Source organism: Ochotona princeps, chromosome 2 (assembly GCF_030435755.1).
Source record: "Ochotona princeps isolate mOchPri1 chromosome 2, mOchPri1.hap1, whole genome shotgun sequence".
Classification (NCBI taxonomy): Eukaryota; Metazoa; Chordata; class Mammalia; order Lagomorpha; family Ochotonidae; genus Ochotona; species Ochotona princeps.
Window position 1 is genome coordinate 20,730,016 of NC_080833.1, and position 19,743 is coordinate 20,749,758.

The window sequence follows — 19,743 nt, forward strand, 5'->3', positions numbered from 1 at the left end:
CATTTCAAACCCTGTGGTTTGCTCCACTAGGGGATTTCCAGCTGACTGGTGTGGAAGAGTCTATGTTTTGTGCACTAGGAGGTTTCGGTAAACTGGTGTTTAAGATCACATCTTTTGTAGTTCGGAGCTGCACTATTAAAGGCAGCTAAGAATTCTGTGATTTGATGCACAAACCTGTTTCAGTTCTGTGTTTTGTCGACTTCCTCCTGCCTTTAGGAGTCAGCTACATAAAAGGGCTTGTGTCGTGCGTGGCACACGGAGAGCGGCTCTGTTTGCTCTTTGGGCAGAATCCACATCAAGACATTTGGGAAGCATCAATTTTCGACTCCTGGCCATCTGATGATCCTTGGTCCGGGGTCCGGGCACCCTCACACTCCTACACTCTCACTGCCCTTTTACCGCCAGGAAGCTGCTCACTCTTCCTGGCGTTGAGGAGCCAGTGGTGCTTTTGATTGACGACTGAGAAGAGGCACCTGCCACACTTAACTTTGAGTTTTGTGAGCAGAGACATTAGCAGTGTCTAAAGTTGGCATTTGAGAAGGCATTGCGCAATCCACGGCTGGAAAGTGAAGCCACAAGAATAAATATAGAGACAAGACAATCCGGCAAATTGTGAAAGAAGGGTGTGATGCTGCGAATGGCCTGCTGGTCGATGCTGTTTCCTTGTAACCCCCAGGATCCAATATGGTGGCGGGTTCGTGTCCTTGCTGCTCCACTTCCTTTCCAGCTCCCTGCCTGTGGCCCTGGAGGGCAGTGGTGGTCGTGCCAGGGCTTTGGGACCCTGCACCTGCGTGGAAGACCTGGACAAGGCTTCAGGCTCTTGGGCTCGGTCCAGCTCAGCTCTGGCCGTTGCCGCCACTTGGGCAGTGAAGCAGCAGATGGAAGCTCTTTGTGTCTGTCTCTCTTTTTCTCGGTAACTCTGACTTCCCAGTGGAGGTCGTGCCAGGGCCTTGGGACCCTGCACCTGCGTGGAAGACCTGGACCAGGCTTCAGGCTCCTGGGCTCGTTCCAGCTCAGCTCTGGCCATTGCCGCCACTTGGGCGGTGAAGTAGCAGATGGAAGCTCTTTTTATCTGTCTCTCCTTTTCTCAGTAACTCTGACTTTCCAATAAGAAGAAATATATCTTTAAAACATTTGTGTTCTTCCTCTCTGTCTCTCCTCTGTATATCTGACTTTGTAATAAAAACAAATCAATCTTTGAAGAAAAAAATGTGCGTAAGGAATGGCAATTTCAGACCTAGCTATCTCACTCCTAGGAATATACCCAAAAGAAATTAAATCTACATATATAGAAGGGAGTCTATAATCCAATATTTCCAGCAACACAATCTACAATCGCAAAAACATGGACACAACCCAGATGCCCATCCGAAGGGAATGGCTGAAGAAACTGTGGTACATCTACTCCATGGATTGGTATCCAACCATTAAAAAGAATGAAATGATACAATTTGCAACTAGATGGTCCCAACTAGAGACCATTATGCTCAGTGAAAGAAGTCACTCACCGACAGAGAAATACCACATGTTCTCTCTAATAGAAGGAATTTATGATGCAGATTTAATATATACTGGTGGAGTAATGCAGACTGTCATATCCAGATATGAAGACACACTGCAACACACATCTCTGCGTCCAAAGAAAAGGTGGATTCTCAATCAAAGGGTTGGATATATCCTGACAATGGGAGGATGGACAATGTCTGTATCAACAATGTCGGAGCACACTTCAACAGCAGACTGATGGGATTATAACTCCTTATGAAGACGTGTGACATTAAGGGAAAAATCAACTGGGGGGTAGAAATTGAGGAGAATCCCAGATCATACAGAATTGCATAATAAATTTCAAACAGAAATAATAAACAAAGCAGGGCTATTTATTTATTTGTTTATTATTTTACGTGATGCTTACACCGTCAATCAGATTGGGAAGGATGTGATCATTGTTTCCAAGCTTTCCATTTCTTCTTCCCATCTGGGGTTAGCAGGGGAGATAGTGGGTTGGGCCATACCCAGCCTCCCAACCATCCCAGTACCCGAGGAAGGGGAAGGGCCACCGGATATCAACCCAGGGTCACAATGTGGCATGATAGTTCCAAAATGCTGTCGGTGTAGCCGAGCTGTGGATGACTGGCTGCCAGAGAGGACCTTGTAGTCTCCATTCGTCCAGGTGTTTGCTGTCATGTTTTGGCTGGGGTAGATAGCCATATGTGCTGTTCTCCATTCTCTGCTATGGTACCAGATGTCTTCTGCAGGTCCCAAAGAACTACCAGAACTTCCATGTGCACCATGGTCTGCTGTCCAGTACTCCAGCATCTGCAGTGAGGAGGACCAGTTCTCTTAGGTGGGCTCATGGACCTGAGGGAGGCAACTTGAGTCAAAGCAGACCTTCCACTCTTGGGGCTCATGGATTCAGCAACCACACAACACAGGCCGACTCAGTCACCTAGGCCAGGAGACCCAGGCCCCACTGGACCCACCATCCCTGGGGCTCACCGACCCAATGCCAACTAGGTGGGTGGGTCCTAGGTTCTGGGCCAAGAGATCCGAGACCCACCGGACCCCCACCTCCAGGGATGACAGACCCAACACCCTCCGTGTAGCTGAACTCTAGAACCTGAGCTAGGAGACCCAGGACCCTCCAGATCCCCCACCCCTGGGGCTCACGGACCCAACACCCACCATCCCCACCCCCACACTGACATGGTCACCTTTCCTCGGCATCCACCAGTGGGTGCTTCAGCCTAGTTCCACCCAGCCTGCCTCCAATTCTAGCTTGTGCTGCCTCGTGCTACAGTCTAGCCTTTCCCAGCCAAGCCCCAGTCCTGGCTCCAGTGTGGACTGGCTGGTGATGCGGCCCAACTTGGCCCCTCCTGCACTCCATCCTGGTTCTCAGATCCACCAGTAGATGTTAGGAAGTGGCTCTTGGCCTGGCCCAGCCCCTGACCTGACTCACCCGCATGCCAGACATGCAGACACTGTAACCGGGTCCGGGTTGGGCTGCTCCCTGCCTTGGTTCTTGCACTTACCTGCAGAGATTGCAACCCGACAAAGAATTCACCAAACCACCAAAGCCACGCCCTTTGCTCTCTTGGTGGCCTCCCTGGAGAGCTCTGCCGTATTTGCATATCTCAGCTGCTCTTGCCTTTCTCTCTACACAGTGAAGGACAAATCGGAGATTTTCCTAGTGTGGATGTTCCAGCAGATGAGTCTGAAATTGGCTTCTTAGGCTTCAGCGTAAGAAGTCAAGTGGTTAAGCTTTGTTCTGCCCCCTGTCGGAAGAGCTGCATTGGCTAAAACTGACACTGGGTTTGACGGGACTGTGAGGGGGCGGAGACTTTGGTGTGACTCCTGCCGGCTTGGGTGGGGAGTGGGGAAGTGGTGTTGCTTTGAAACCTGCACCGAGCCAGCAGTGCTTTGAAACCGGCACCGAGAAGCAGCTTCCTGTATGTGTTGTAATCGTTTCCACCTCTCATTCCGTGAAAGCTGACCACTGCGAAGTTTGACCCTGAAGCAGGAGTTTGTTGGCGAAGACCATCACACACGTTGCTGTTGTTGCGACTCATTGCCAGCTTGTGCTGTGGGCTCCCATACTGACCCCGATTTGCCTGGAGACACTTGCTTACTCCTACTGGCCTTCTATATTAGCCTACTACGCTTTTACCGCCGCTTCGTGGAGAGAAAGCTGCTCCCTGTCACTGGCGTTGAGGAGCCGAGCTTTCGGTTTAGGAAAGCTACTACACGCTCACCACCGTTTTCCTGCCAGAAAGCTGCTCGCTGTCACTGGCGTTGAGCTGTGCTTTGGGTTTAGGAAAGCTGTTGCCCCATTGTTTTGGATCCTTCCTGGGGCCGCCTTTCTGCCCAGGGCTACATATCCTGCACTCTTACTGCGCTTTTCCTGCGAGGAAGCTGCTCGCTCTTCCTGGCCCTGAGGAGCCGTGCTTTTGATTGTGATTTACGGTGGGGAAGAGGCACCTGCCACACTTTCAGTATTGTGAGCAGAGACGTTAGCGTTGTCTGAAGTTGGCGTTTGGGAAAGCATTGCGTATCCACGGCTGGAAGCTGAAGCCACACGATTTATTTACGACTGATCAGTTAATCTGACTTTCCAAGGAGAAGAAATAAATCTTTAAAAAAATTGTGTAAGAGTCGGCAATTTGTTTATTTATTTTTATTATGTTTGATGTTTACTTAGTCAATCAGGTTGGGAAGGATGTAGGGTCAGGGATCATTGTTTCCAAGCTTTCCATTTCTTCTTCCCATCTGGGGTTAGCAGGAAGAGAGTGGGATGGGCCACAACCAGCCTCCCAACCATCCCAGCACCCGAGGAAGAGGAACGGCCACCTGGTATCAACCCAGGGTCACAATGTGGCATGATAGCTCCAAAATGCTGACCGTGTAGCCAATCTATGGACAAGGAATCCCTTGCAATGTTCACTGGCTGACAGAGTGGACGTTATAGTCCCCATTCGTCCAGATGTTTGCTGGACGAATGTTAGGCCGGGGGAGATGGCCATAAGTGCTGTTCTCCATTCTCTGCTATGGTACCAGAGGTCCTCTGCAGGTCCCAAGGAGCTACCATAATTTCCATGTGCACCATGGTGTGCTGCTCAGTACTCCAGCTTCTGCAGTGAGGAGGACCAAATCTCTTAGGTGGGCTCATGGACCTAAGCCAGGTAAGCACCCCTGGGCTCATGGATGCAGCAACCGCAGTGCATGAGAGCCCAAGGCTCTGGGCCATGCGACCCGGGACCCACTGGGACCCACTGGATCCCTCACCCCACGGGCTCATGAACCTGGCCCCACACCCCATAGGCTGGCTTAGACACCTGGGCCAGAACACCCAGGCCCCTCTATCCCCAATCCCTGGAGCTCACCGACCCAACACCCACTACGTAAGTGGGACCTAGGTTCTGGGCCAAAAGACCTAAGACCCACTGGACCCCCACCTCCTTGGATCACAAGCCCGACACTCTACAGGTAGGTGAGCCCTAGAGCCTGGGCCAGGAGATCTGGGTCCTCCAGACGCCCCACCCCTGGGGCTCAAGGACCCAACACCCACCATCCCCACCCCCACACTGACATGGTCACCTTTTCTCGGCATCCACCAGTGGGTGCTTCAGCCTAGTTCCACCCAACCTGCCTCCAATTCCAGCTTGTGCTGCCTCGTGCTACAGTCTAACCCCAGCCAAGCCCCAGTCCTGGCTCCAGTGTGGACTGGCTGGTGATGCGGCCCAACTTGGCCCCTCCTGCACTCCATCCTGGTTCTCAATTCCACCAGTAGATGTTAGGAAGTGGCTCTCGGCCTGGCCCAGCCCCTGACCTGACTCACCCGCATGCCGGACATGCAGACACTGTAACCGGGTCCGGGTTGGGCTGCTCCTTGCCTTGGTTCTTGCACTTCCCTGCAGGCGTTACATCCTAACATAGGAATGCACGACACTCGATTATCCGGTCTCCTCCCACTGGCAGATCTTGTGCATACCGGGGGGTCCCTGGCCCAGGTCGAGTTTGTCCACCTGTTGTCCTGGCAGGAACGGTGTCCTTGCCCAATCGACCTATACCCTTTCCGGTTCTTACTGTTGGGTGTTGCAGTCTGTCCAACACCCGGTCCGTGCCCAGACACAGCTCTCACATGGGTCAGCGGGAGCTGAGATCTAGCACAGACATTCTACAAGCACCCTGACTCTCATGAGTACCACTGGGTACTAGAGTCTAGCCCAGCCCAGACCCGGGCCCAGACCCGGGCCACACCCATGCCCAGGGAGATTGCAGCCACATTCAGCTCGGGACAATGCTCTTGCTTTCACCAATAGAAATTCCAGCCCAGCTGGGGCGTCCCTTTAGCTCTCTAACAGGGCTAGTCCCAGCCACAGTCCTTGCACGTGCCAACGGAGAGTGCTGTTCCACATGGGTAGCCCACAGATTTCCCTGCAGACTCTAGCCCCCAAAAAGAAAAGGAAAACTTTTATTAATTTGTTGAGGTTGTAAGGAGTTATTTTGTTTTTATTGGAAAATCAGAGAAAGAAAGGGAAAAGAGACAGAGAGGAGGATCTTCCCGTCCACTGATACACCACTCAAAGGGCCACAATAACTGGAGCTGAGCCGATCCAAAGCTGGGAACCAGGAGCCTCTTCCGGGTCTCCCAGGCGGGTGCAGGGTCCCAAGGGTTTGGGCTGTCCTTGACTGCTTTCCTGGGCCACCAGCAGGGAGCTGGATGGGAAGCAGGGCCGGCGGGGATTAGAATTGATGCCCATATGGGATCCCAGTGCATGAAGCTGAGGCCTTGATGTATGTATTTCTTTAATTCTTATTTTATTTTCATAATCTTTCCGTAGTTGATTAGGATATAAGCGGTCAAGGGCTACAGAAAGTGGCTAAGATCATTGTTTCCACATTCTGTTTTTCTTTTTTCTCTGTCTGGGTGAGGTAAAGGGGGGCAGATAAAGGGAGAAGCCCCACCCAGCCTCCCACCCATGGCAGGGTCCCTGACGTGACACATGCTCCGAGGGCACTGCGCAAGTGGTTTTGATAGCTCGGCAGTTCTGAATGGCTGCCAATCTCCCCATTCCACGCTTGGTGAAATCTCTCGAGAAGCCACTGGCTGACCCAGTCCACCTTCGAGTCTCCGTTGCCCAGATTTTCACCGCCCACGCGTGGCTGGGGTAGATGATCGATTTGTTCTGTCCTCCGTCCAAGGTGAGGACTTGAGCTGCTAGGCTACCATACCGGGCCCAGATGCAGTTTTCTTTAAAAACAAGAAAAGCTTTATTTGCTTTATTTAGAATGAAGAGAGAGAGAGAATTCAGAGATGGCTTCCATCTGCTGGTTCATTCTCCAAAGGGCTGCCCCAACACCTGGGGCTGGGCCAGGCCAACGCTGGAAGCCAAAAGCTACATCCAGGTCTGCCACGTGACTGCAGCGCCCCATGGACTTGGGCCATACCCTGCTGCTGCTTTCCCAGGCACATTAGCAGGGAGCTGGATTCAGGAGCGGAGCAGCTGGGACTGGAATTGGACTTCATGTGGCATGCTGGAATTACAGGCTCTGACTTCACCCACTGCACCAGCTCACACAGGGCCTAGGAAGTACTGTGACTTGCTCTGTCACCAACGGGCCTTGAACACATGATGCTAAGTGGCTGCACCTCAATCAAAGGAACAAACATTAGACAATGTCCCTCCCATGAGTTACCCACAACAGGCAACTCCCAGAGCCAGGCAGCAGAAGCACAGCTAGCAGGTGTGACCAGAAGATCTCGCACATTCTTTCCTCAATTCGATATAGACATAAAAAGGCAGAAGCGGGTTGCAGACAGAAAAGTCGGAAGTGCATCGTTTTCTCACTTCTGGGCAGCCTGTGATCATTGGTCCTGGCGCCCTACTCCCGCTGGTTTAAGCAGCCAAGCTACCAAACTTTCATGTGTGATTGGCTGGGCCAAGTTCTTTCAGTCTACTGGCCTTTGTAAGAGTCCCTTGTTGGTTCCCCAGAGGGATTTCACAATCACCGGCATTTCAAACCCTGTGGTTTGCTCCACTAGGGGATTTCCAGCTGACTGGTGTGGAAGAGTCTATGTTTTGTGCACTAGGAGGTTTCGGTAAACTGGTGTTTAAGATCACATCTTTTGTAGTTCGGAGCTGCACTATTAAAGGCAGCTAAGAATTCTGTGATTTGATGCACAAACCTGTTTCAGTTCTGTGTTTTGTCGACTTCCTCCTGCCTTTAGGAGTCAGCTACATAAAAGGGCTTGTGTCGTGCGTGGCACACGGAGAGCGGCTCTGTTTGCTCTTTGGGCAGAATCCACATCAAGACATTTGGGAAGCATCAATTTTCGACTCCTGGCCATCTGATGGTCCTTGGTCCGGGGTCCGGGCACCCTTACACTCCTACACTCTCACTGCCCTTTTACCGCCAGGAAGCTGCTCACTCTTCCCCCTGGCGTTGAGGAGCCAGTGGTGCTTTTGATTGACGACTGAGAAGAGGCACCTGCCACACTTAACTTTGAGTTTTGTGAGCAGAGACATTAGCAGTGTCTAAAGTTGGCATTTGAGAAGGCATTGCGCAATCCACGGCTGGAAAGTGAAGCCACAGAATAAATATAGAGACAAGACAATCCGGCAAATTGTGAAAGAAGGGTGTGATGCTGCGAATGGCCTGCTGGTCGATGCTGTTTCCTTGTAACCCCCAGGATCCAATATGGTGGCGGGTTCGTGTCCTTGCTGCTCCACTTCCTTTCCAGCTCCCAGCCTGTGGCCCTGGAGGGCAGTGGTGGTCGTGCCAGGGCTTTGGGACCCTGCACCTGCGTGGAAGACGTGGACAAGGCTTCAGGCTCTTGGGCTCGGTCCAGCTCAGCTCTGGCCGTTGCCGCCACTTGGGCAGTGAAACAGCAGATGGAAGCTCTTTGTGTCTGTCTCTCTTTTTCTCGGTAACTCTGACTTCCCAGTGGAGGTCGTGCCAGGGCCTTGGGACCCTGCACCTGCGTGGAAGACCTGGACCAGGCTTCAGGCTCCTGGGCTCGTTCCAGCTCAGCTCTGGCCATTGCCGCCACTTGGGCAGTGAAGTAGCAGATGGAAGCTCTTTCTATCTGTCTCTCCTTTTCTCAGTAACTCTGACTTTCCAATAAGAAGAAATACATCTTTAAAACATTTGTGTTCTTCCTCTCTGTCTCTCCTCTGTATATCTGACTTTGTAATAGAAACAAATCAATCTTTGAAGAAAAAAATGTGCGTAAGGAATGGCAATTTCAGACCTAGCTATCTCACTCCTAGGAATATACCCAAAAGAAATTAAATCTACATATATAGAAGGGAGTCTATAATCCAATATTTCCAGCAACACAATCTACAATCGCAAAAACATGGACACAACCCAGATGCCCATCCGAAGGGAATGGCTGAAGAAACTGTGGTACATCTACTCCATGGATTGGTATCCAACCATTAAAAAGAATGAAATGATACAATTTGCAACTAGATGGTCCCAACTAGAGACCATTATGCTCAGTGAAAGAAGTCACTCACCAACAGAGAAATACCACATGTTCTCTCTAATAGAAGGAATTTATGATGCAGATTTAATATATACTGGTGGAGTAATGCAGACTGTCATATCCAGATATGAAGACACACTGCAACACACATCTCTGCGTCCAAAGAAAAGGTGGATTCTCAATCAAAGGGTTGGATATATCCTGACAATGGGAGGATGGACAATGTCTGTATCAACAATGTCGGAGCACACTTCAACAGCAGACTGATGGGATTATAACTCCTTATGAAGACGTGTGACATTAAGGGAAAAATCAACCAGGGGGTGGAAATTGAGGAGAATCCCAGATCATACAGAATTGCATAATAAATTTCAAACAGAAATAATAAAAAAACAGGGCTATTTATTTATTTGTTTATTATTTTACGTGATGCTTACACCGTCAATCAGATTGGGAAGGATGTGATGATTGTTTCCAAGCTTTCCATTTCTTCTTCCCATCTGGGGTTAGCAGGGGAGATAGTGGGTTGGGCCATACCCAGCCTCCCAACCATCCCAGTACCCGAGGAAGGGGAAGGGCCACCGGATATCAACCCAGGGTCACAATGTGGCATGATAGTTCCAAAATGCTGTCGGTGTAGCCGAGCTGTGGATGACTGGCTGCCAGAGAGGACCTTGTAGTCTCCATTCGTCCAGGTGTTTGCTGTCATGTTTTGGCTGGGGTAGATAGCCATATGTGCTGTTCTCCATTCTCTGCTATGGTACCAGATGTCTTCTGCAGGTCCCAAAGAACTACCAGAACTTCCATGTGCACCATGGTCTGCTGTCCAGTACTCCAGCATCTGCAGTGAGGAGGACCAGTTCTCTTAGGTGGGCTCATGGACCTGAGGGAGGCAACTTGAGTCAAAGCAGACCTTCCACCCTTGGGGCTCATGGATTCAGCAACCACACAACACAGGCCGACTCAGTCACCTAGGCCAGGAGACCCAGGCCCCACTGGACCCACCATCCCTGGGGCTCACCGACCCAATGCCAACTAGGTGGGTGGGTCCTAGGTTCTGGGCCAAGAGATCCGAGACCCACCGGACCCCCACCTCCAGGGATGACAGACCCAACACCCTCCGTGTAGCTGAACTCTAGAACCTGAGCTAGGAGACCCAGGACCCTCCAGATCCCCCACCCCTGGGGCTCACGGACCCAACACCCACCATCCCCACCCCCACACTGACATGGTCACCTTTCCTCGGCATCCACCAGTGGGTGCTTCGGCCTAGTTCCACCCAACCTGCCTCCAATTCTAGCTTGTGCTGCCTCGTGCTACAGTCTAACCCCAGTCAAGCCCCAGTCCTGGCTCCAGTGTGAAGTGGCTGGTGATGCAGCCCAACTTGGCCCCTCCTGCACTCCATCCTGGTTCTCAGATCTACCAGTAGATGTTAGGAAGTGGCTCTTGGCCTGGCCCACCCCCTGATCTGACTAACCTAAATGCCGCATGCCGGCAGACACTGTAACCGGGTCCGGGTTGGGCTGCTCCCTGCCTTGGTTCTTGCACTTGCCTGCAGGCGCTACATCCTAACATAGGAATGCATGACACTTGATTATCCGGTCTCCTCCCACTGGCAGATCTTGTGCATGCCAGTGGGTCCCTGGCCCAGGTCGAGTTTGTCCACCTGTTGTCCTGGCAGGAACGGTGTCCTTGCCCAATCGACCTATACCCTTTCCGGTTCTTACTGTTGGGTGTTGCAGTCTGTCCAACACCCGGTCCGTGCCCAGACACAGCTCTCACATGGGTCAGCGGGAGCTGAGACCTAGCACAGACATTCTACAAGCACCCTGACTCTCATGAGTACCACTGGGTACTAGAGTCTAGCCCAGCCCTGCCCTGCCCAGACCCGGGCCACACCCATGCCCAGGGAGATTGCAGCCACATTCAGCTCAGGACAATGCTCTTGCTTTCACCAATAGAAATTCCAGCCCAGCTGGGGCGTCCCTTTAGCTCTCTAACAGGGCTAGTCCCAGCCACAGTCCTTGCAGGTGCCAACGGAGAGTGCTGTTCCACATGGGTAGCCCAGAGATTTCCCTGCAGACTCTAGCCCCCAAAAAGCAAAGGAAAACTTTTATTTATTTGTTGAGGTTTTAAAGAGTTATTTTGTTTTTATTGGAAAATCAGAGAAAGAAAGGGAAAAGAGACAGAGAGGAGGATCTTCCCGTCCACTGATACACCACTCAAAGGGCCACAATAACTGGAGCTGAGCCGATCCAAAGCCGGGAACCTGCAGCTTCTTCCGGGTCTCCCAGGCGGGTGCAGGGTCCCAAGGGTTTGGGCTGTCCTTGACTGCTTTCCTGGGCCACCAGCAGGGAGCTGGATGGGAAGCAGGGCCGGCGGGGATTAGAATTGATGCCCATATGGGATCCCAGTGCATGAAGCTGAGGCCTTGATATATGTATTTCTTTAATTCTTTTTTTTGATTCATTTTTTTATTACAAAGTCAGATATGAAGCTGAGGACTTGATGTATGTATTTCTTTAATTCTTTTTTTATTCATTTTTTATTACAAAGTCAGATCTAGAGAGAGGAGGAGAGACGAAGAGGAGGACTTCCTGCGATGATTCACTCCCCAAGTGAGCCGCAACGGCCGGTGCTGCGCCAATCTGATGCCGGGAACCAGTAACTGCTTCCGGGTCTCCCACGCCGGTGCAGGGTCCCAATTCATTGGGCCATCCTCGAGTGCTTTCCCAGGCCAGAAGCAGGGAGCTGGATGGGAAGTGGAGCTACCGGGATTAGAACCGGCTTCCATATGGGATCCCGGGGCATTCAAGGGAAGTACTTAGCCGCTCGTCTACGCCGCCCGTCCCATATTTCTTTAATTCTTATTTTATTTGCATAATCTTTCCGTAGTTGATTAGGATATAAGCGGTCAAGGGCTACAGAAAGTGGCTAAGATCATTGTTTACACATTCTGTTTTTCTTTTTTCTTTATCTGGGTGGGGTCTAGGGGGGCAGATAAAGGGAGAAGCCCCACCCAGCCTCCCACCCATGGCAGGGTCCATGATGTGACACATGCTCCGAGGGCATTGCGCAAGTGGTTTTGATAGCTAGGCAGTTCTGAATGGCTGCCAATCTCCCCATTCCACGCTTGGTGAAATCACTCAAGAATCCACTGGCTGACCCAGTCCACCTTAGTGTCTTCACTGCCCACACATGGCTGGAGCCAATATGGGACTCTTACAAAGGCCAGTAGACTGAAGGAACTTGGCCTAGCCAATCACACATGAAAGTTTGGTAGCTTGGCTGCTTAAACCAGCGGGAGTAGGGCGCCAGGACCAATGATCACCAGCTGCCCAGAAGTGAGAAAACGATGCACTTCCGACTTTTCTGTCTGCAACCCGCTTCTGCCTTTTTATGTCTATATCGAATTGAGGAAAGAATGTGCGAGATCTTCTGGTCACACCTGCTAGCTGTGCTTCTGCTGCCTGGCTCTGGGAGTTGCCTGTTGTGGGTAACTCATGGGAGGGACATTGTCTAATGTTTGTTCCTTTGATTGAGGTGCAGCCACTTAGCATCATGTGTTCAAGGCCCGTTGGTGACAGAGCAAGTCACAGTACTTCCTGGGCCCTGTGTGAGCTGGTGCAGTGGGTGAAGTCAGAGCCTGTAATTCCAGCATGCCACATGAAGTCCAATTCCAGTCCCAGCTGCTCCACTCCTGAATCCAGCTCCCTGCTAATGTGCCTGGGAAAGCAGCAGCAGGGGATGGCCCAAGTCCATGGGGCGCTGCAGTGACATGGCAGACCTGGATGTAGCTTTTGGCTTCCAGCGTTGGCCTGGCCCAGCCCCAGGTGTTGGGGCAGCCCTTTGGAGAATGAACCAGCAGATGGAAGCCATCTCTGAATTCTCTCTCTCTTCATTCTAAATAAAGCAAATAAAGCTTTTCTTGTTTTTAAAGAAAACTGCATCTGGGCCCGGCATGGTAGCCTAGCAGCTCAAGTCCTCACCTTGGACACGGAGGACAGAACAAATCGATCATCTACCCCAGCCACGCGTGGGCGGTGAAAATCTGGGCAACGGAGACTCGAAGGTGGACTGGGTCAGCCAGTGGCTTCTCGAGAGATTTCACCAAGCGTGGAATGGGGAGATTGGCAGCCATTCAGAACTGCCGAGCTATCAAAACCACTTGCGCAGTCCCCTCGGAGCATGTGTCATGTCAGGGACCCTGCCATGGGTGGGAGGCTGGGTGGGGCTTCTCCCTTTATCTGCCCCCCTTTACCTCATCCAGAGAAAAAAAGAAAAAGAATGTGGAAACAATGATCTTAGCCACTTCCTTTGTATATTTTATATATATATATATATATATATATATACATATATATATATATATATATATATTAAAGATTTATGTATTTGTATTACAAAGTCAGATATACAGAGACGACAGACAGAGGAAGATCTTCTGTCCGATGATTCTCTCCCAAAGTGAGCCGCAAGGGCCAGTGCTGTTTCGATCCGAGGCCAGGAACCTGGAACTTCCTCCGGGTCTCTCATGCGGGTGCAAGGTCCCATAGGTGTGGGCTGTCTTTGACTGCCTTCCCAGGCCACAAGCATGGAGTTGGATGGGAAATGGAGCTGCTGGGATCAGAACCGGCGCCCATATGGGATTCTGGGCGTTGAAGGGTAGGACTTTGAGCCGCTAGGCCTGGCCGCCGGGCCCCATTTTATATTTTTAATGGTTGAAATGTATCATAGAATTCTGTATACTGTGGGACTCCTCCCTCCCATATTCTGCCCTCGAATTGATTTTTCCATAATGTCACAAGTCTTGCCCACTTTCCTCCAGCCTTGACTCTGTATGCCCTAGTCAACTATGTTAAGGTTGTGACAATGAAGCAAAAAAAAAAAAAAAAAATTGACAACAAATGGACAAACTCAAGCTTGGACAGGCACCCAGCGTTACGCACAGGGTCTACCAGTGGGAACCACTTCCGGTGGCGAAGCATGAGGAGGGTGTGGTGCGAAGTAGCAACTGCAAGCAGTGGGGGCCGGCGGCCCAGGAGAAGCTACAGGACGCTGTCTGGAACACTCCCACCCATCTTCGATGGGACCAAAGCACTTTCATCGGACGTTCCAATCATTTCTTCACTGTTATGGATCCCAGGAACATTCTGTTAACCAAGGAACAACTAGAGAATGAAAAAAAAAAAAACACCCTAGTCCATGATTACAGACAAGGAATTATTCCTCTAGGTCTCACAGAAAATGAGGTGTGGAGGGACAAGTACATCTATGACTCGGCGTTTCACCCCGACATGGGTGAAAACATGATCCTGATAGGGCGGATGTCAGCTCAGGTCCCCATGAACATGACCATCACTGGCTGCATGATGACGTTTTACAGGATCACGCTGGCTTGCTGTTCTGGCAGTGGATCAACCAATCCTTCAATGCTCTGGTCAATTACACCAACCCGAGTGCAGATGCACCCCTCACTGTGAAGGAACTGGGGACGGCTTATGTGTCTGCAACGGGTTTGTGGCAACAGCTCTGGGACTGAATGCACTCACCAAGCACTAGTGCCCCTGATTGGATGCTTCGTGCCCTTTGCTGCTGTGGGTGCGGCCAACTGCATCAGCATTCCCTTAATGAGGCAAAGGGAACTCCAAGTTGGCATTCCTGTCACTGATGAGAATGGCAACCGCTTGGGAGAGTCAGGGAATGCTGCACAGCAGGCCATCGCCCAAGTTGTCGTATCCCAGATTCTCATGGCGGCCCCTGGCATGGCCATCCTCCATTCATCATGAACATTTTGGAAAAGAAGGCCTTTTTGAAGAGGTTCCTGTGGATAAGCGCCCCCATGCAGGTTGGATTAGTTGGCTTCTGTCTGGTGTTTGCAATGCCCTTGTGCGGTACCCTGTTTCCCCAGAAGAGTTCCGTGGAGGTGGAGCTGCAGGCCTGGATCCAGGAGCCCCATCCTGAATTATGGCACGTGTACTTCAATAAAGGATTGTAGAGTTGGGAGAGACACCTCTGCAGCTCCGTGCTGCTGCCTGCAAGCCTGGTGGAGTCATGTCAGTGAGGAAACACCCCGTTGGGCCTGTGTGCTCCCAGCTGCAAAGGTCCACGTTAGCCCTTTAGAATGAAGCTGCTAGTTCCTGCACAACACCTGGAGCAGGGCAGGTGCCTGACACCCACTGGTGCCCTTCTGTTGAAATCATGTTATGATTTACAGAAATACCCTGCCTGTGGCCTATCATAATCGTTTCTCAAAGATATTATCCCAGCCCTCAACCAGGATTCTAAAAAGCAGTGCTAGGCATAGAGTAGGGGATTTGTATGCACAAGATCTGCCAGTGGGAGGAGATTGGATAATCGAGTGTCATGCATTCCTATGTTAGGATGTAGTGCCTGCAGGCAAGTGCAAGAACCAAGGCAGGGAGCAGCCCAACCCGGACCCGGTTACAGTGTCTGCATGTCCGGCATGCGGGTGAGTCAGGTCAGGGGGTGGGCCAGGCCAAGAGCCACTTCCTAACATTTACTGGTGGATCTGAGAATCAGGAGGGGGTGCATGAGGGGCCAAGTTGGGCTGCATCACCAGCCACTTCACACTGGAGCCAGGACTGGGGCTTGACTGGGAAAGGCTAGACTGTAGCACGAGGCAGCACAAGCTGGAATTGGAGGCAGGTTGGATGGAACTAGGCCGAAGCACCCACTGGTGGATGCCGAGGAAAGGTGACCATGTCAGTGTGGGGGTGGGGATGGTGGGTGTTGGGTCCGTGAGCCCCAGGGGTGGGGGATCTGGAGGGTCCTGGGTCTCCTAGCTCAGGTTCTAGAGTTCAGCTACACGGAGGGTGTTGGGTCTGTCATCCCTGGAGGTGGGGGTCTGGTGGGTCTCGGATCTCTTGGCCCAGAACCTAGGACCCACCTACCTAGTTTGCATTGGGTCGGTGAGCCCCAGGGTTGGTGGATCCAGAGGGTCTGTGATGCAGGGCCCAGAGCCTTAGGCCCACCTGCATGGCAGGTACTGGATCCATGAGATTGGGATCCAGATGGGCCTGGGTCTCTTGGCCCAGGTGACTGAGCCGGCCTGTGTTGTAGGGGTCAGGTCCATGAGCCCTTGGGGTGATGAATGCAGTGGGTCCCAGTGGGTCCCAGTTTGCCTGGCCTTGAGCCTTGGGTCTGCCTGCATGGTGTTTGCTGCATCCAAGAACCCCAGGGGTTGGGGTGTGGCTTGACCCAGGTTTGCAGCACAGTGCCTTTGGGGCATGTCAGGGACCCTGGGATGGGTGGGAGGCTGGGTGGGGTTCTCTGTATATTACCTCTCCTTTCCCTAGATAAAAAAGAGAGAGAGACAGAAAGAGAGAGAGAGAGAGTACGTGCAAACAATGGTCTTACCCACCTTCCTGTAGCCCTTGACCCTTTTGCTCTAATCAACTATGTGTAAAGATTATGAAAATAAAATGAGAATTAACAAAATAAATAAAATCCTCACATTGCATTTACTGGGATCCCATATGGGCACAGGCTGTAATCTTCCCATCCAGCTCCCTGCTTGTGGCCTGGAAAAGTAGTCGAGGACAGCCCTATACCTTGGCACCCTGTACCCGCTTGGGAGACTAGGACCGGGCTCATGGCTCCTGGGTTCCGATGGGCGCCACTGCAGCCGCTTGGAGAGTGAATCAGTGGACAGATGATTTTCCTCTCTGTCTCTTTACCTCTCTGTATATTTGACTTTCCAACAAAATAAATAAATCTTAAAAAAAAGATACTTGTCCTGAGAAAATTAATTTTTAAAATGCATGGCTATGTGAACAGTGTCTGCATCTACAGAAAACAGCCAAGCAAAATAATGAGCTGTTGGTAATTTGAGGATGGCATTTCCTATTTTACATTATTTCACTACGATTTCAATTTATCAATAACATTTTTCCTTTACCAAGAATTTCTTGAGCTCATGTAAACTGCACAATAATTCTTTGTAACTATCAGGGAAGCGACTGGCTTCACTGAGTCCTGGCTGGAGCCCTGCCTGAGTCATTCCCGGAGCCAAGACTGGACACGCCTTCGTCCAGATTCTTCCACGTCTGATCCGCGGGCAGGCGTTCGGAGCCCCGGGTTTCGCCGGCCTCCAGCGTCTCCTGCCGGGCCCTGAGCTGCGCCTTTGAGCCAGTGTATTCCAAGCGCCACGCGGCTCCCGGCGCGGTTCGACTTCGCTTTGCACCTTCGCCGCCTCCCCCTCAGGCCGCTCCTCCGGGCGCGTCTCGGCCGCCACGCAGCTCAGCAGTGGTTCGTTCGCAGACGCCGGGACCCTGCGCCCTGCTGCCCCGCGCGAGGCGCAGCCCTTCCGCGTCGCCCATAGCGGACCCGCGCGGTCCTTCCGGCCGGATGCCCGCAGCCGCCGAGCCCCGGCGTCCCCGCGCAGGGCGGCGCCTGGCCGGCCCAGCAGGGCGGGCAGGAACCTCCCGAGCCGCTCTCCCAACCCCGCCTTCCCGGCGAGCACTGCGAGATTTGCATATCTCAGCGGCTCTTGCCTTTCCCTATACATAATAAAGTACACATCAGAAATTTTCCTAGTTTGTATGTTCCAGCAGAATGAGTCTAAAGTTGTCTTCTCAGGCTTTCGAGTAAGAAGTCAAGTGGTTAAGTTTTGTTTTGTCACCTTTAGCAACAGATGTATTCGGCAAGGCTGCGACTGTGGTTTGGCGACTGCTCAGGCAAAAAGGGCTTCTGTCGTGAGTGGCACACGCAGAGCGGCTCTGTTTGCTCTGCGTGCGGAATCGACATCAAGAGATTTCGGAAGCATAATTTTTTGGTTTGTGGGCAGCTGGTGATCGTTGGTCCTAGCGCCCTTACTGAGTTGTGTTTAAAGTAGATTCAGTGTGTTTGTGTAAAGCACATTTTGGGTTCTAGTGTCTGTGCCCCATGTTTTGCATGGAAGTGCTTATCAGTGCATAGTCAACGATCTTTTGTGAATTTGTAGTGACGGAAAAACACTGTAATAGCAGCAGGTGCTCATAAATGTTCGATGTTTCGTGAGTCGCTCATCAATGGTACATCTTACCAAATAATCTTTGATTATTTGGGTACAATTGGTTGTGTTTCATTTTAATAAAGTTTCTTTACTGGAAAGTCAGATGTACAGAAATGAGGAGAGTCAGAGGAAGGTTTTCTGTCCAAAGATTCACTGCGAAGTAACCTTAAAAGCTGCAGCTGTGCTGATACTATGCCAGAAGCCTGGATGGAGTCTCTGCCGGTTCTTCCACGTGGGTGAGGATCTCAAGAGGCTTTGGGTCTCTTAGACTGCCTGTCCATGCTACAAGCAGGGAGCTGGATCCTCCAGAACCAGAACCAGCGCCCATGCCAAGGCGAGGTCTTCAGCCACCAGGCCACCGTGCCAGGCCTTATCCAGTCCTCTGTTGATGGACACTTAGGTTGTTTCCATGTTTTTGTGATTGTTGATTGTGCTGCAATGAACATTGGGGTGCTGTAGTTTCCTGTTGTAAAAAGTCTTTTGGATATGTTCCTAGAAGTGGTATTGTTGGGTCATATGGTAGGTGGATTTTTAGTTGCCTTCGTGTTCTCCATACTGACTTCCATATTGGTTACAGCAGCCTGCAATCTCACCAGTAGTAGAGTAGGGTTCCTTTATGCCCACAACCTCTCCAGCAGGTGGTGTTGGTAGTTCTCTGTATGTGTGCAATTGTTTCTGGTATTAAGTGGAATCTCAGAGCTGTTTTTATTTGAATTTCTCTTATTTCCAGGGAGCTTGAGCATTTTTTTTTTCATGTGTCTGCTAGTCATTTGAATTTATTCCTTTGTAAAGAGAGTCTGCCCACTTCCTTTGCCCATTTCTTGACTGGTTTGTTTGTTTGGATGATGTGGTTGTTCTGGAGTGCTTTGTTTATTCTGGAAGTTAGCCCTTTCTCTCCTGTGTGGTGTGCAAAGATCTTCTCCCATTCTGTTGGTTGCCTTTTCACTTTGTTGATTGTTTCCTTTGCCATGCAGAAGCTTCTTAGCTTAGTGTAGTCCCTTTTGTTAATTTTGCACTTAGCTTCCTTTGCTTTGGATGATTTCTCTAGGAAGTCAGTGCCTACACCTGTATCTTGCACAGTATTTCCAACTTTTTCTTCCTTAAGTTTGATGGTTTCTGGGTGTAGGTCTCGATCTTTTATCCATTTAGATTTTTTTTTTTTGTGCATGCTGAAAGGTGTGGGTCTTGCTTGTTATTTCTACAGGCTATTAGCCAGTGGTTCCAATAGCATTTATTAGAGACCCTGCTTTTTTCCTGGATTGTTTTCTGTTTTCTTGTCGAAGATTAGATGGTTGTGCATATGTGGGTTCCCTTCTGGTATTTCTCTTCTACTACATTGGTCTTCTTCTCTGTTTCTGTACCAGTACCAGGCTGTTTTGAAAACTATCACCCTATAATATGTCTGTAGATCTGGGATTGTGATCCCTGCCACCAGGGTCTTATTCTTCAGGATAGTTCTTGCTATGTGTGGTTTTTTGTGTTTCCAGATGAGCCTTTGTATTGTTTTTTCCAGCTCCGTGAAGAATATTCTTAGTGTTTTGCCGGAGTCCAGCTCCAGCCTGGGTTTCGGAACTCGGGAAGGGTGCGTGGACGAGGCGCAGAAAGAAAGAGACGGACCACTAGGATTCCATGATGATAGTGGACACGGCAATAAAGCCGTCTGCTTTATTTATACAGAATCAGTTAAACTCTGGCTCAGACTTTCCACGTCATGGTCAAGTGGGTGTTTCTAAGA

The 19,743-nt window shown here is 50.8% G+C and overlaps 3 non-coding genes and 1 pseudogene across 3 annotated transcripts; all 4 read left to right on the top strand.

Moving 5' to 3' along the window:
• The first annotated feature begins 228 nt into the window (after positions 1-228).
• Positions 229-362, top strand: LOC131479717 (U11 spliceosomal RNA). Its single transcript, XR_009245068.1, has one exon. It is a non-coding gene; the product is annotated as a U11 spliceosomal RNA (small nuclear RNA).
• Positions 363-7,741: 7,379 nt separating this feature from the next.
• On the top strand, positions 7,742-7,875 carry LOC131479728 (U11 spliceosomal RNA). Its single transcript, XR_009245078.1, has one exon. It is a non-coding gene; the product is annotated as a U11 spliceosomal RNA (small nuclear RNA).
• Positions 7,876-13,899: 6,024 nt separating this feature from the next.
• On the top strand, positions 13,900-15,226 carry LOC101529143 (sideroflexin-1-like; annotated as a pseudogene).
• Positions 15,227-17,693: 2,467 nt separating this feature from the next.
• On the top strand, positions 17,694-17,828 carry LOC118758759 (U11 spliceosomal RNA). The gene has a single exon (XR_004995841.2). It is a non-coding gene; the product is annotated as a U11 spliceosomal RNA (small nuclear RNA).
• The last annotated feature ends 1,915 nt before the right edge of the window (positions 17,829-19,743 follow it).